The 15,110-nt window shown below is 41.0% G+C and overlaps 1 long non-coding RNA gene across 1 annotated transcript; it reads left to right on the top strand.

Moving 5' to 3' along the window:
- Window positions 1-7,936: 7,936 nt before the first annotated feature.
- On the top strand, window positions 7,937-9,958 carry LOC147967518 (uncharacterized). The gene is made up of 2 exons (XR_015603797.1): window positions 7,937-8,235; window positions 9,644-9,958. It is a non-coding gene; the product is annotated as an uncharacterized LOC147967518 (long non-coding RNA).
- The last annotated feature ends 5,152 nt before the right edge of the window (window positions 9,959-15,110 follow it).

Below are 15,110 nucleotides of genomic sequence, written 5' to 3'. Positions count from 1 at the left end.
GGCGTGCTACTAATGGCGCACCACTAATGCGCCATTAATGGCCAAATTAGGTGCGCCATTAGTAGGACTTTTCCTAGTAGTGTTGTCACATGCATCACGTCGATTGAGAAGCGGACCTCTAGGTCTTTCCAGTAGGGTAGGTCCCAAAATATAGATTTCTTCTTCCACATGGGTGCGTGTCCCTCAGCGTCATTCGGAACAGCTAGTCCACCGGGACCCTTTCCAAAGATTACGTAGTGTAAATCATTGACCATAGCAAGCACGTGATCACCGGTGCGCATGGCGGGCTTCTTCCGGTGATCTGCCTCGCCTTTGAAATGCTTGCCTTTCTTTCGACATTGATGGTTGGTCGAAAGAGATCGACGATGGCCAGGTACACATTCTTCCTGCATTTGTCCAGGTATATACTTTCAATGTCATCTAAACAGTGCGTGCATGCGTGGTATTCTTTGTTTGTCTGTCCTGAAAGGTTACTGAGAGCGGGCCAATCGTTTATGGTCATGAACAGCAACGCCTTAAGGTTAAATTCCTCCTGTCTGTGCTCATCCCACGTACGTACACCGTTTCCATTCCACAGCTGTAAAAGTTCTTCAACTAATGGCCTTAGGTACACATCAATTTCGTTGCCGGGTTGCTTAGGGCCTTGGATGAGAACTGGCATCATAATGAACTTCCGCTTCATGCACATCCAAGGAGGAAGGTTATACATACATAGAGTCACGGGCCAGGTGCTGTGATTGCTGCTCTGCTCCCCGAAAGGATTAATGCCATCCGCGCTTAAAGCAAACCATACATTCCTTGGGTCCTTTGCAAACTCATCCCAGTACTTTCTCTCAATTTTTCTCCACTACGACCCGTCAGCGGGTGCTCTCAACTTCCCGTCTTTCTTTCGGTTCTTACTGTGCCATCGCATCAACTTGGCATGCTCTTCGTTTCTGAACAGACGTTTCAACCATGGTATTATAGGAGCATACCACATCACCTTCGCAGGAACCCTCTTCCTGGAGGGCTCGCCGTCAACATCACCAGTGTCATCTCATCTGATCTTATACCGCAATGCACCGCATACCGGGCATGCGTTCAGATCCTTGTATGCACCGCGGTAGAGGATGCAGTCGTTAGGGCATGCATGTATCTTCTCCACCTCCAATCCTAGAGGGCATACAACCTTCTTTGTTGCGTATGTACTGTCGGGCAATTCGTTATCCTTTGGAAGCTTCTTCTTCAATATTTTCAGTAGCTTCTCAAATCCTTTGTCAGCCACAGCATTCTCTGCCTTCTGCTGCAGCAATTCCAGTACAATACCGAGCTTTGTGTTGCCATCTTCGCAATTGGGGTATAACCCTTTTTTGTGATCCTCTAACATGCGATCGAACTTCAGCTTCTCCTTTTGACTTTCGCATTGCGTCCTTGCATCGACAATGACCCGGCGGAGATCATCATCATCGGGCACATCGTCTGGTTCCTCTTGATCTTCAGCAGCTTCACCCGTTGCAGCATCATTGGGCACATCGTCTGGTTCCTCTTGATCTTCACCAGCTCCCCCCGTTGCAGCATCACCGTATTCAGGGGGCACATAGTTGTCATCGTACTCTTCTTCTTCGCCATCTTCCATTATAACCCCTATTTCTCCGTGCCTCGTCCAAACATTATAGTGTGGCATGAAACCCTTGTAAAGCAGGTGGGAGTGAAGGATTTTCTGGTTAGAGTAAGACCTCGTATTCCCACATTCAATGCATGGACAACACATAAAACCATTCTGCTTGTTTGCCTCAGCCGCATCGAGAAACTCATGCACGCCCTTAATGTACTCACGGGTGTGTCTGTCACGTACATCCATTGCCGGTTCATCTGCGTGCATTATATATAATTAAGTGTCCAAATTAATAGAAGTTCATCATCACATTAAAACCAAAGTGCATACATAGTTCTCATCTAACAACATATAGCTCTCCAGAGCATCTAATTAATTAAACCATACATTGAAACTATGTAAAACATTTCAATGCGAAAACAAATGCGATCATAATCGCAACCAAGGTAACAATTGATCCAACGGCATAATGATACCAAGCCTCGGTATGAATGGCATATTTTCTAATCTTTCTAATCTTCAAGCGCATTGCATCCATCTTGATCTTGTGATCATCGACGACATCCGCAACATGCAACTCCAATATCATCTTCTCCTCCTCAATTTTTTTTTTATTTTTTCCTTCAACAAATTGTTTTCTTCTTCAACTAAATTTAACCTCTCGACAATAGGGTCGGTTGGCATTTCCGATTCACATACATCCTACATAAATAAAATATATGTCACGTTGGTCGGCATAATTTTCATAAACAATAAATGAACTAATAGTTATAAAGATAATATATATACCACATCCGAATCATAGACAGGACGAGGCCCGACGGGGGCGGATACCAAAACCATCGCACTATATAAGATGCAATAATAAAAGTAAGAACATAATACAAGTATCTATGTAAACATACAAGTAAGAATATTTTTCCTTTCAGAAAGAAGATAAGAATAAGAGGCTCACCACGGTGGTGCCGGCGATGAGCTCGGCGCGGGTGATCGACGGCGGTGAAGACGGGGACGGGGCGTGACGGACCGCTAAACCTAGACAAATATTATGGAAAATGGAGCTTGGAGGTCGAGTTTGGAGAGGAGAAATCTTAAGTAGTGTGGCTCGAGCATTCCATCGAACACCTTGTGTGCATACGAGGTGAGCTAGAGCACCACCAAGCCCTCTCCCCCTCGGCCAGAGAAAAACAGAGCACTGGGGTGCTCTGCTCGCGAGCGAGGGTTATATATAGGCACCTCATTAGTCCCGGTTGGTGACATGAGCCGGGACTAAAGGGGAGCCTTTGGTCCCGGTTCAAGCCACCAACTGGGACCAATGATGGTGGGCCAGGAGCTCAGCCCATTGGTCCCGGTTCATCCCACCAACCGGGACCAAAAGGTCCAGATGAACCGGGACCAATGGCCCACGTGGCCCGGCCGGCCCCTGGGCTCACGAACCGGGACCAATGCCCACATTGGTCCCGGTTCTGGACTGAACCGGAACTAATGGGCTGACCCGGCCTGGACCAAAGCCCTGTTTTCTACTAGTGAGGATTGATCCTCATTCAAGATGGGAAGTGTTGATTTCATGTGAGTGCCATATACATGTATTGTTTCTTCGGCATTGAAAGTTAAGGAGAATACTTGTTTGATTGGTTCAGTGCAGCTTGCCATTTGTTGAGATTTGTTAGTTCCGTTAGGAAACTTCAGTTTGAGTCTGCACCACAATTCCTAATAACTCAGTGATGGTCTCTTTTTTTATCCTTTTCTGTTAATGTTGCTTCATCTTCAGTGAATTCCAACATATATCTGATAACTATTAATAGTTGTAGATGTTGCAGGTTGCAGATACTAAATTTAGGGTTCATTTAGTATCGAATGCTTCCATTTTCACACCTATACTGAATTATCCAATACTAAATTTAGGATTTATTTTCCAATTACACCATCTATTTGGTTTTTCACTTCCTACCAATAAGTGTGAATTATACTAACATGTCCTGAACTCTTTTGCTTGGTCAAGAGAGGGGCAGTGGTTGAAAATGTTGGCATAGAAATTCATAACATCAAAGAAATGTCGGGGGTCTGGTCGTCGTAAGTGAACCCTTTACAGAGTAAGTATGGCTTATGATTTGGACTTGATTTTTTAATGATAACTCCTGCACATCAAGAATTAGCTGAACCTTTCACAGTAGCACATTTCTGTATATGAAGTTGTTTTCACATATGTTGATCATCTTTTAATATTGCAGGGCCTGCCAAATATAGTTGCAATTAGAGATGCAGATTTTCCAGATGTTGATGATGTTTTTTGTTGCTTGCCACATGAAACAACAGAGGTTGGTATCTTCATCATGCTTTTTCTGAGATATTTTTCTATCAATCGCTGAACTTATGAAGGAATACAGTTATATGCTCTCTTGTCAATTGGAAGATCAGATTTTGTACTGAACACACCTAGAGCAATGTCTGGTAGCAAGTTTTTTTATCAGGAAATTATTAAAGGTTTACCCCAGCAACTGAAGATTGATGATCTGTCTGCGATGTGCTCTACAAAAACACATGCTTTATCTATGTTGGTGTCACCTCGGTTGCTATTAAATATCAATCATTCTGACCTACCATGCTCATGGGATTTTTGATTGTGTGACATCAATTAGTATGTTGAGTGGTATTGCCATGCTCATAGGGCACCGGAACTTCAGGTTTTCTTGACTACTATACCCTACAGACTTGTTAATATACCAGCCATTGGTTACACAAATTTTGAAGTTACTCAGTTTTGAAGTTCCAGTTTCGGCATCCAGCTATTTTCACTCCCTTAATAGAGCTTGCTTAACTTCCAGATTGTTTATTAGCTTAGCCATTCTTTCCATTATTTTTTTTTGTCTCGTCACTCTTCTATCTATTGCTTACTTCAATTTGTTTGTGTTCTTTGTAGAATTGATTGTAAACATGGATGAAAGCATTTGTTCCAGCAGAGAAGCAACTACCTTCAATTGAGAATAATCAGGTAGAGTCTTATTACTTTCCACCTATACAGGTGTTCTCTGTTGTATTGTGTGTTGTGCCATTGGGAAGTAATAGATATGTTCCTTCCATCATTGCTTTAGCAGGGTAGGGCATCATGGTCTGACATCTCCGTACACCTAGGTCAGTAATAATATATGATGCTAGGGCCATCAAAATTTCATGTTATATTATAGTGATTGAGATCGCTAAAATGTCAATTGATGCATACACATTGTAATTTATTTGGTTTTGGATCGGTGTGGTTTGTAATTGTTTTCAAATTCACGAGAGGGATATTTTCCTGAAAGCTATTAGCTGTTTCCTTTTTATTGTAGCTTTTGAAATTTGAACAGAACTGCCACCTTTGAACTAAAGTGAATAGAAAGGACTAAAAGGAGCTAGGGCATTGCGTCTTACTATTTGTTTGATATTTGCTATCTTCGTTCATGAGATTCAGAAGTTTATTATTTCAAATTTTTTTTGATAAATATGGATGTTGATGTTTTCCGCTCTTTTTTTAACCACTACCAATGCAACATGCCGATGATTTGGTATGTGCTAGCTATATTCATGAGATTCATCCTTTGTTGTTTATATGGTAACAATTATTGTTGGCATCAGAAGCTATAAGTGGATTTATGTTAAGTGTCGAGTCATGCTTTGGTTTCTATTCATCGACCAGTATCTGATGTCATCTTTTATTTACATACTCCCTCCTTCCCGTTATCTAAGGCGTCTAAACTTTTTGCATGAAAATTAGCATGGCCTGGTCGTCGAACCGCATGGTTAAGGAGGCCTTAAATTCACCCACGATCTTCTCTAACAACCGTTAGCGGATGTCAGTTTTTTCTTATGGGCAAGCAAAAGCCAGTTAGTATCCTTTTTTTCCAGGAAACTACATGATCGTTTCCAGGGAATGGGCGACCAGAGGGAAAAACTGATTTGCTTAGTCCTTGCACGCCTTACAATTTGGGAAAAATTAGAAAAGCTTACGGTTATCCTTTCGTGTGTTGTACACAAATGATGTGATTTTTTTGGTCCATAATTGTCTGATAGGATTTCCCTGGTTTCTTTGCTTTGAAAACAACATTGAGTCATAACCTGATTGTGACTGCAGGGTCGCATAGTTAAGTGCACCAATGTACAACTATTGTTAGTTCATCAGTCTACTTGCATTAAGCTGCTGCCCGGGTGTTTATATTTTAGCTACTAATTAGTTATGCCAATTTGGTGATTTTCCAAAAAAAATCCCTTTTGATTCTTTGGAATTTACTAGCCCATAATGTCCATTGCTTTGGCTCCTGCAAAAAAAATTATATTGCTTTGCAAAGTTAACTTCTATAGGAGAACTGATTTGCAAAGTTAACTGTCTAACTATTTGGCATGTTCCAGTTTACTGAGAACCAATAAAAGTTCTTAGTCTTCCCAGAATAAAGCAACAAGCGGGCAATGATGAAGAGGGCGTCAGCTCGGTGGGGTCGCCGAGGGTGATGGGGATGTCCGGGTGGACGTGAAGGTGGACGAATGCATCACAAGTCTTGCGACTGCAATACAACGACTTGATGAAGAGGAGCATCTGGTAGATATAGACATATGGTGTTAAGGTTGCTTGTTTATTTGTTTAATTTCACTTTTGGACAACCATCATATGTAATGCAATACCTGTACATGCATGTGTGTTATCAATCAAAGCTAAAATCTAATGAAAAGGGCAGCAGCCTATCTGGCACCGCACAAGCTTTCTCTCAGCAGGCGCCACCGGGTGGCGCCCCAACCACTAGTGCGTGCAATTCATTGGTGCATGCACGGTGGTGAGAGAAGGACAAGCAGGGAGGTGAGAGAAAGAGGCCGCAGGGAGCCTTGCAAGAGTGCTATTCATTTGGGGAGGCTGGAAGGTGAGAGAAAGCATGGGAGCTTTTGGGCTAATCAAAGTATTAGTTGATTAGAAAGACAAATACCTTGGTACAAGAGATCTGGTCGCTGGACTTATAAACCCGGACGGAGGTAGTAGGAGTTAATGTCGTGGAGTGAGGTTCCCTATCCCGTTTACTATTTGTTGCTGATAGTGCCACTTATAGGGCAATTGGTAATGGGCGATCAACTGTCCTACGTACATGGCCGGCTCAATGCAGGGGCATGTTTTGTTTTTTGGAATGTAGCCAGCCGGTTTTGTAAGCTCCTAGAAGCTTCCATCCAATTTTCGAAAGCTTCTAGAAGCTTCCAACCATTTTTAAGTTTTTGTTTGTTTTTTCCTTTTCTTCTTTTCACTGTTTCCTTTTTCCATATAATTTTTCTTTTTTTACAACTCCGCACATATTTTCAAATTCTTAAGCTTTCTCAAATTAGTGAGAAAAAAATCAATTTCCTGAATTGTATTCAAACTAATGATTTTTTCTCAAAATCACGAACATTGTGAAAATTCTTGAACGTTTTAACTTTTCAATTATTTTCAAATTCATGAACTTTTTATAAATCTGCAATCAAGTTTTTCAAATTCATGAACATTCTTTCAAATACACTAACCTTTTTTTAAAATCCATGAACTTTATTGAAATGTGCAAAGTATTTTGTGTGTGAACATTTTTTCAAATTCACAGACTTTTTACAAATGTGCAAACGTTTTGCAACTTCATGTAAAGAAACTAAACATGCAAAAAAATGTCAAATTCATGATTAGTTTTTAAAAATCACCAACCTTTTTCAATTCATGAACTTTTTAAAAAATCCATTGAAAAATTACTTCAGAACTTTTTCAAAAGTATTATAAATGCCAGCAGGTTTCTTTCCGACCAGACGAACAGCAGAAAAAATCAGAAAAAAGACCAGTCGGCGAAGGGAGCAACCGAGCGGACGCAGTGAGCAAGCGACCGATCCAGCTGGCGCGAGATTGGGCTGCAACTCACTTGCATGATCTTGGGGGCTGCTTGCCATTTGCGACGGGTTGAAACAAAACGCAACCAGATGCCCAGTCAGAAAGTGAATGTGAATAGGCCCGGCCCGCATAGGCTCGATGTCGCAGCCGCCATCGGGAGCTCCTATGTGCCGCATTTTACGGCAAATAGTGCGCTCGACGCACAGGAGGCGTGCAACTGGGCCAACCCACTGAAAGGCTCCGCGCGAGTTGTTATATATCTCTACTATTAAAGGGGATCGAACGTCGTGATGGTTCAACCTCGTTCGCTCCTCCCGCCTCGTTCGCTCATCGCTCCTTTTTTCACCCCACGTACGTCAGAAAAAGGAGCCAGAAAAAAGAGGAGATAAAAAACAACCACGACCCCACGAACACCCCGTCCCATGATCCAATCTCCCTCGACCCCCTCCGCCCTCGTTCAACCTCCCCTCGTACGACAGAGGAAGGAAAAAATCTACCGAAAACATCGCGCACCAAACCGACGCAAAAACAGTGAAGAACACACGTCCTCCACCTTCTCCCGGACCCAATCTGCATCTCTTTCCCAATCCCGAACTACCTGGCATCCGTCCTCGCTCGCACCCCCGCATGGAGGGCTCACCCCGCCCCGCCGAAGGCCTCGTGCACGGCGGACACCTTGGCGATCGAGCTTGCGGGGGCGGCGCCTCGGGGACGGCCCGGTCATGCGCGGCAACGGCGCCGGCGGCGGGGGGTAGCGGGCCACGCAGCAATCCATCCGGTAAACCCCCAATCCTATTCCTAGCCACAGCCGCAATCCTGGCATCTCCTTTCCGGAATCGCCTCCACGAATAACTTGCCATTCATGCGCGACGCCTTCATATCCATTGGGTTGTTCCCCACGTTTCCACCTATGCTTGCCTCCTAGCCATCGTCGACCATGAAGCAGCAGCACAACGTGGTCGGCGGATTCCGTCCCCGTGGTCATTGGAGGAGCCGTCTGTGACCAGCGGTCTGGGACGGAAAGCCGTCTGTGGAGGCATGGAGATACCATGGAGACGTACTGGAGACTCCAAGGAACTGGACACGAACGCGGCATGGATTGTATTGTGCCATGTCGGCAGCAGTACGATGAGGGGATTTGATTCCGGCGAATCACGGGGCCACGGTTGCAGGCCCAACGCCCCTGCTTCGCTAAGCCCATCAACTTTGGCACAGCAAGACCCAGCCATGTCGCCCATACCATGGTTGCCTGAATCATTGGTGGGTTCATGCTCCAGGAGCATGTGATCCTGTAGTTTCCTCGCAGCCCATGGTCAAGTGCTCGTGAAGGAGATGACCAATATATTGTCACAAAAGTGCCTTGGTTAAGTCAATCTATCATGGTGCCATATTATTTTGTAATTGTCGCTGCTGATTCTACTATTCAAGTGTAATTTTGTAATTACGTGTTTTCTCACTTCGCAATATCTCTGTTATCTGCTCCACTAAAATGTAGGGATTTCATTTACAAAGTTTCTGCATATTTCTGAAAATAATGAGAAGTCCATTTCTCTTTGGAGCACAGATGAACATTACATATTTTTGAAATTTCTGGGAGAAATCCTTGCATGAATGCAACAAGTTAGCTCCTAAAATATAACACTAAAGCTTATCAAAATTATAACACTATGCTCATCCATTAATCAAAATATGTATTGAACCATTTCAATGTTGTTTTTGTTGTATCTTGATTTCTTGAAAATATAGATGTAACATACTATTAACAACCAAACAAGTAACTTTCTCTCACAAAAAGACTAATGGACGTAATTTGCCAGGAACACAGTTGTGACATACACCAAAGATGAAAAAAATGATTGATGCGCTTCTTAGGAGAAGAAGTTAGCAATTTATATTCCATTTTTTTATTGCACGTGGTAGTTGGTTAAAAGATTTGAAGTCACCAGCACGGTACTGGTAAAGGGTTCCTACATTGCGGAGATGAGGTTCAGTTTGTGTCTTTCTTCACGTGTAAATGATAGATTTGCTTGATCTGAGAAAAGTGAGTTTTTTTTTAAAAGAAGTCTCTTTGGATTTCTCATAGGCACATATTTTACTTGTTGATAATTCAATTAGGGATCCTCTCATGGTTGTTTTATAAGTTGTAATAGTGTAATAAGTCATATCTCTGTGTTTAAAATGTGCAGGCGGAGAAAAATTCACTGGACATAACCATTGCAGGAAAGTCATGGGTGTTCGGAACACAAAGAAGTTCTAAATATTGCAAGTTGAAGTTTTATCTATGGTGCTCGGTATTTTCGTTTTCAATTAACACTCTACGAATGATATTTGATGCTTATTTAAATAACTGACATGTATGTACTATGACATTCCCTTAGCTCGTGCTCTTGGTTTTTCTCTAAATCAATGTTTAAGTCAATGTGTATACCTCCTACAAAAATGATAAGTACATGTATGAAAAAGAGAGTATGAGAGACAACAAGATATTCCCAATCCTGGAAGGTAAGATATTCATGGCAAGATACTCTCAAGTCAAAAAGATAAGAGCATCTTATATTCCGCATAAACAAATGCAATTAAGCTTCCACCCTCTCCGTGTATTCAACGAAAGGTGTTAACGTGTTAGCTGTTGTGCAAGCTATAGTTCTCTTTGTTTGACTAGCTATGTTGTAAGTCGATTATGCTATTACCCCAACAATGGAGAAAGATATGATTCTGAGAGAAGGGAATTGGTATGCATGCTGTTTTCTAAATGATCCGTCTGCGGCTTCTTGCAGGCATAACTATTGAATCTCTTCAACAAGTTTTTTAATGCACTCTCGGCAAGTGTGCATTGTTCCCCCTATTCCCAATATATACAAGGTTACAGAAGCCATTCTTGTAACTGATACTGTACAGTTTGTGTTTGTTTGATTTCGTTAGCTACACATTGTATTTTATTATTCTTTATGTTTCTTGCAGCCACAAAGTGTTACGTACTCCCTCCGCTCCTTTTTACTCTGCATATAAGAATTGTCTGAAGTCAAACTTCATAAAGTTTCACCATATTTATATGAAAAAATATTAACATCTATAATGCTAAGTTTATACAATATGAAAACTAAAGTCATGACGCATCTAATGTTGTTGATTTCACATTCTGAATGTTGGTATTTTTTTCTATAAACTTGGTCAAAGGTCACAAGGTTTGACTTCAGACAAATCTTATATGCGAACTAAAAAGGACCGGAAGGGGGTATTAGTTTTATTTCCTCTGCTAGAAACCATATTCGTTCCTTCTACATTTTCTGGTAGCTACAGAAACGTTATCTTTGTGGCACTCATAAACCAAGGAGAGACACATATTGACATTACACAATGTGCAGTTTTTATTATTTGTAAATAAGAATTTTAGTACATCATCCTCTATCATGGTAGGTTAGAATAGTTTCATTTTCATCTCCCACAATACATGATGAATGATTCATGGATTTACTAAAGGTCAAAAGGTGTCCAAGCGGTGATAAGGTATGGTTGTAGTGACGATAATACTGGAGCAACTGCAGTTGAAGAGAATGAAGGCAGAGGAGAAAGATTCTGCTTTATCTTTTGCGACAACCGACAAGAGAGTGGATAAGGGGATATGACGTCTGCCTGGAAGAAATCACTAGGGAAGAGACTTTGTATTGTTGCTAAGAATGTCGCCATATCTGGGAGATATTTCTACATTATCAAAATTGTTTTGTTAATTTTTTTTAATTCCGTGGTAATGCACGGGCATTCGACTAGTCAGAAAAAATTGCAAAATAAAAAGTCACCATATGAAGTAATTTTTCAATGGATTTTTAAAAAAGTTCATGAATCGAGCAACCGAGCGGACGCAATGAGCGAGCGGCCGATCCTGCTGGTGCGAGATTGGGCCGCAACTCACTTGCATGAGCGTGGGGGCTGCTTGCCATTTGCGACAAGTGGAAACAAAACGAAACCAAATGCCCAGTCAAAATGTGAAAGTGAATAGTCCCAACCCGCATAGGCTCGATGTCACAACAGCCATCGGGAGCTCCTATGTGCCGCATTTTGTGGCGAATAGTGCGTCCAACGCACACGAGGTGTGCAACTGGGCCGGCCCACTGAAAGGCTGCGCGCGAGTTGCAAAACAATCATTGCCGACGAATGACGTTCGGGCCCATCGTAACATGGCGCAGTCGAGTGTTTGTGGGATGTGCGGAGTACAGGATTCATGGCGCCACTTGTTGTTGGAATGCACAACGTCACGGTGCACTTGGGCGCTGTCACAAGAAGAAATCGGGCAGAAAATCACAGGCACGACCGAACCATCAGCGAAACAGTGGCTATTCACAGTGATGAATCTATTATCCCATGCGCAATTTGTGAAGATGGCTGTAACGCTCTGGGCGATTTGGTCAGCAAGGAGGAAAGCCATTCACGAAGGGATACTTCAAAGTCCGCATGCTACTCACTTGTTCGTTGAGAGGTTCATCTCTGAATGGGATATGATCAAGGGCCCTTCATCAAGTCAACCCAGTACGCGTAGAAGAACGGTGGGAAGCTCGCGACCTAAGGCGCCGCCGCCGTGCTTTGCAAAAATACATGTAGATGCTATTGTTGCTCGATCCAGGGGAACGGCAGCGGCGATATGCAGAGATGATCAAGGACAGTATATGGGCAGTTCTTCTCTGCTAATTTATGGTATACAGGATCCAGCCACATTAGAGATCATTGCATGTCGGGAGGCTTTGGCGTTGGCTGAGGACCTGGGAGTCCAGAATATGGTCATCTCGTCAGATGCAAAACAAGCAGTACAAGATCTGAACAATGCAAGCAGAGGCCGCGATGGGGCTATCATCGAGGAGATCCAAGCTAGAGCTGCTAATTTTACTTGCTCTTTTATGTTTGAAAGTCGGTCAGTCAATGTAGAGGCACACAAACTTGCTAGATTTTCTCTTTCTCTTGATCAGATTCGCCATCTTTGGCTTGTCCAACCCCATGATTCGAATTGTATCCCACACGTTGTGGTTTATGATCAATAAAGCTTTTGCTTTACCGCTCAAAAAAAAGAAAAAATTGCAATAAAAAGTCACCACAAGGGATCAAACACACAACATTCTTCTCGACCACGAACGCTGCTAGCAACCTGAGCTAATAGCTACTAGCGAAACAAAACACATTGCAAATGTATTTAACACCTTAATGTTGCGGTATATTCCCCAGTAGCATGATATTTTCTTTACGTGTACTATAGCGTATATGTTTGTGAAAAAACATTTGAAAAACAAGAACAAATTGATGCGAAGAAAAATCTGAAATTCCAAAATAGTATAGGAAAAACAATATTTTTGAATTTCGAACAAATTTTGAAAATAAATGTGGACGTGAATTTTTCAAAATTATTAAAAAAATCAAAACTTGAACAATTTTTGTAGATTTTAGAAGAAGGGTTAAATTCTGAAATCCCGAATAAATTAGAAAGCATAAAAAAGTTGAAATTTCAAATGTTTTTAGTGATTTTCGAACAATTTTTTAAGATTTACAGATTTTTCGAAACATGAACTTCTAATTTGTGAAAACGCGAATATATTTTGGGCACCTCAATCATTTTTTCGAGTTTGCGAACAATTTTGGGAACGGGAAAATTTATTGAACTCTTAATAAATTGGAGACATGAACATTTTTTTTGAAATGTTAAAAAAGTTGTGAAAAAACATTATGTACAATTTTTGGAACATGCAAACATTTTTTAAAATTTGTGAACAATCTTTGAAACGGGAATGTTGTTTGAAACTCCTGAAAAAAATGGTAACAAGAACAAAATGCTGGTATATTTTTTGATATTCTTAACATTTTCTTTAAATTCATGAAACAACACATTCCAATTTTTTTGAAAAAATAGAACATTTTGTAAAAATACCAAATTTGTTTTTGAAAATCAAAATTTCCTGCATTTTGAATTCCATTTGAAATCATGAACATTTTTTTAAATGTCCAAACATTATTCAAAAATGTAACATTTTTTGAAACAATAGAAAATAAAGTTGAAAAAGAATGAAGAAACAAAAAACAGAAAACTAAAAAATAAAAGAAGAAAAAGGAAATAAGAAATAGAAAAAATGGAAAAGGAAGAAAAAACAGAAGTAAATAGGAAAATCGTAAAAAGAAAAATAAAGGTCCCGGGAACCTAGAAGGTTGCCAAAACCGGATTTTGTTGTACGTATGTTGTGTGTACACAAAATGGCCGGCCCATCGCACCGCTTGGTTGCTTTGTCTGTGCGAAGCGCCTGTAGACTCACGCAGCGCGCGTCAAATGGGGAGAGCAACGTCCATCACCACTTAGTGCGCTCTTAGCCGTCCTCCACGTGTTGCGCTTTGAACGCTTTCTCTAATTTTTTTGCACACATTTTTGGCTTATTAAACGACTTTTTCTGATAGTTTTTGACGTTTTGATTTTCCACCGGTCTTCCTTAAATTTTGGATAACAGAAATCTAAATAAATTGCGCGAAAAGACACATGTTTTTCTTTTCACGAGAGTCAAGGCTGTGCCTCTCTTAAACGAAAAAAAACAAGTTTTTTGTTTTTTTCCTTCCGTGAGAGGAACGGTTATATTTCCGCGATATAAACGGTTGTGCTTTTGCGAGAGGCCTCTCGAAAACGGAAAATAATTTTTTTTATTTTTTTTCCTTTCGAGAGAGTCACGGTTTTGCTTCTGCGAGAGGCACGGTTGTGCTTTCGCGAGAGGCACGCCCATGCCTCCTCGGAAACAAAAAAACGTGTTTTCTTTTCTTTATTTTCTTCCACGAAAGGTACGGTTTTATTTCCGCAAGAGGCATGGTTGTGATTTCGTGAGAGGCACGGGCGTGTCTCTTTCGGAAAAGAAAAAATTCCGTGCTCCCAGTTCGGTTTTTACGTCTGCTTTTTCTGTAAAAAAAATTCGTAAAAACCTATCAACATGAGATTTAGTTTTGAAGATGTCGACACGAGGAATCAAATGGTGAAAATGGTTCCATATTTGGATGTACGGTTTAAAAGATAAAATATTTCGAATAAACGGATATACAAAAAAGGGGAAAACTCCCAGGTTGCGTCAAATGACGCACAAGCACCACTTGTCACAACCTGAAAATGTAGGAGTGATTTTTGCAATGAATACTTCTGAATTAGTAATTTCGTCAAATAGGAAATCCCACCGCCATCGGCATTACGAGTGAGCAAGATACATGTTGGGTTTTGTCCCTGGCGTAGGTATTGGGCCGGCCCATTTCTTCTTCTCGCTCGAAATTGTTCGTTGGCTCCTCGGTCGCTCCTTGTACTCACTCGGTCCAGTTTTCTTTCATTTTTTTCTTTTGATTTTTTTATTTTCTTTTGTTGTCATTACGATTTTCTTTGTTTCTTTATGGTTTTCTTTGGATTTATGTTTCTCTTTGTCGATTCCCTATGTTTTCCATGGGTTTATCAGTTTCATTTGTTTCTTCATGCTTTTCTTTGTTTGTTCACTGGTTTTCTTTGATTTTTCTAGTTCTTACTTTTTTCATTTCTTTCTTTTTTCTTTAGTTTCTTTCATTCATGTTTTTTCTTGTTTTCTTTGGTTTTGTCTTTTTATTGGTTTTCTTTGCTTTTCTTCTTTTCCTTTTCCTTTTTCTATGGTTTTCTTTTGTTTC

This window comes from Triticum urartu, chromosome 5A (genome assembly GCF_056163025.1).
Source record: "Triticum urartu cultivar PI428250 chromosome 5A, HENAU_Tu73, whole genome shotgun sequence".
NCBI lineage: Eukaryota > Viridiplantae > Streptophyta > Magnoliopsida > Poales > Poaceae > Triticum > Triticum urartu.
The sequence above is the reverse complement of the archived record's forward strand: the minus strand, read 5'-3'. Positions and strand labels throughout refer to the sequence as shown.